Source organism: Dioscorea cayenensis, unplaced genomic scaffold, assembly GCF_009730915.1.
Source record: "Dioscorea cayenensis subsp. rotundata cultivar TDr96_F1 unplaced genomic scaffold, TDr96_F1_v2_PseudoChromosome.rev07_lg8_w22 25.fasta BLBR01001292.1, whole genome shotgun sequence".
Taxonomy (NCBI): domain Eukaryota; kingdom Viridiplantae; phylum Streptophyta; class Magnoliopsida; order Dioscoreales; family Dioscoreaceae; genus Dioscorea; species Dioscorea cayenensis.
Window position 1 is genome coordinate 3787 of NW_024087683.1, and position 2224 is coordinate 6010.

Sequence of the window (2224 nt, forward strand, 5' to 3'; positions counted from 1 at the left end):
AATGTTTGTATTAGCACTACACCTATTTAGTTACACTTTACCTGAGAATCAGGGTTTTGTATATTTCTGGAAACTTTTTGGTTCAAATTGGATTGCATGTTTAGACTACCATTGCTCTGTACTTCATAATACTAGACAGATGCTATGCTTAGATATCGCTTTCTTCCTTGATTTATCTACTGTTATTCACATGTTTTCTTGTTTTCATTTGCTCTTGTTCACACACAAACCACTCCACTATTCTAGGCTATTTTTCGAATCTAGAGTTATTACTAGTATTCACTTTCTTCCATGTGGACCGACACTTTTCTCTCATGCACACTTTATTACACGATTGGCACGTACACTTATGTCTCCATCAAGTTTTTGGTGACTTTGTTGGGGAAGATTAGTGATATTAGGAACACTTGAATATCTGTCACTTTTGTCATTTTCTTTTCTTTCTTACTCATTTCTTTTGTTTTCCTCATTTGTTTTTTTATTATCTTTCTTTTTTTTTGTTTGATATTAGTGTATGCCACCGAAGTATAAAGCACTAAGATTGGCAAAATGTAAGAGCAGTGTCGAAAGAGTGATTGGAACCAGATTAAGAACAGTTTTACTGAACGAGACATTATCTTTGACAATGAGTGTTGAGGGAGAGTAGCTCGACACCATGGCAGATCAAGGGAATCGACATAGGACCCTTTCCGATTATGCTTGTCCAACTCTTGATGGTTTTCAGTTAAGTATAGTATGCCTACCTATTATAGCAAACAACTTTGAACTTAAGATTGTTTTGTACAGATGGTTTAGAATTCCTTACAGTTCCATGGATTACTAAACAATGATCCTAACAGTCATATTCGAGGATTCCACGAAGAATGTGAAATGCTTAAGATTAACAACATTTCTGATGATGCCACCAAACTTTGCTTGTTCCTGTTTTCATTGAAAGGAAGAGCTGAGCAGTGTCTTCAAGCTCTCTCTTGAGCGTCTATCATGATATGGGAACAATTTGTTAGAGTATTCTTGGTTCGTTATTTCCCTCTATGAAAAATGACTACGCTTCATCAAGAGATTACAACTTATGCACAGTTGGACATTGAATCATTATTTGAGGCATGGGAGAGATTTAAACATTTTTTCAAGAAATTTTCACATCATAACCTCCCCCCGAGTGGATGGAAGTTTAGATTTTCCATCAAGGCCTCAACAAGAATACTAGGTAGCTCATTTATTCAATAGTAGGTGGATCACCTGGTAGTAAGCCCCGAAGGTAGTCGAGCAATTGATAGAAGAGATAGCCATGAATAACTATTAGTGAAATTTGAGAGGCAAGTCAGTTACAAAGTAGTTGTGATTATCGAGATTAGTGAAGTCACAGCATTAGCAACCAAGGTGGAAGCTTTAAGCAAAACGATTGACAACTTATCTACCCAGAGATTGGCTACAGCCATAGTGTGTGACATATGTGGCGGAGGACATGACTTGATAGATTGTTCATTTGTAGATGTGGCTTATGGACCAACCGAGCAAGTAGATTTTGTTGGTAGTGTCCCCGACAATAAGGAAACCCCTACAGTAGCACCTACAACTCAAGTTGGCGGAATCAACCCAATTTCTTTTGGGGAAATCAATGGTAGTAGCAAAAGCCCAAATAGGATTCCCTCCTCACCAACAAAATGTCAAGAGACCCACATTGGAAGAAGTACTTACTTGGTTTATTCAAAGCACGGATGTTGAGTTTCGGCAGCCCAAAAACTGATTCTAGAGTATATAGGCATCGATGAGAAATGAATAGGCTTCTCTTCTAAACATAGAGAATTAGGTAGGACAGATAGCTAGACTCTTATCTAAACAACCTTAAGGAAGTCTACCGAATAACACTAAAGCCAACCCCCTTGAGCATCTCAAGGAAATCACTCTTTGAAGTGGTAAAGAGTTGGGAATGGATAGTGAGAAGGTAATGGAGAAGGATAAGAGTCTAAAAATTGATGTTGTTGGAAGTTCATCAAGGGAAGGAGAACCTATTCTAAATGTTGAGAAGAAGACACCCCAGTTAGTGAAGGAGTATGTTCCCCGGCAACCTTATCCCTCAAGGTTGAAGAATGATCACACAGATGTAGATGAGGATGTTGAAGTGCCCCTCATTCTTTGTAGGATATTTCTAGCAAACTCCCAAGACCTTATGGATGTTAGTTATTGTAAAATGACAATTACGGTTGGGGATGAGGAAATCATG

General features: G+C 38.1%; 1 non-coding gene across 1 annotated transcript; it reads right to left on the minus strand.

Annotated features, from left to right (window-relative positions):
* Positions 1-1044: 1044 nt before the first annotated feature.
* On the minus strand, positions 1045-1151 carry LOC120256124. The gene has a single exon (XR_005535181.1). It is a non-coding gene; the product is annotated as a small nucleolar RNA R71 (small nucleolar RNA).
* Positions 1152-2224: the final 1073 nt, after the last annotated feature.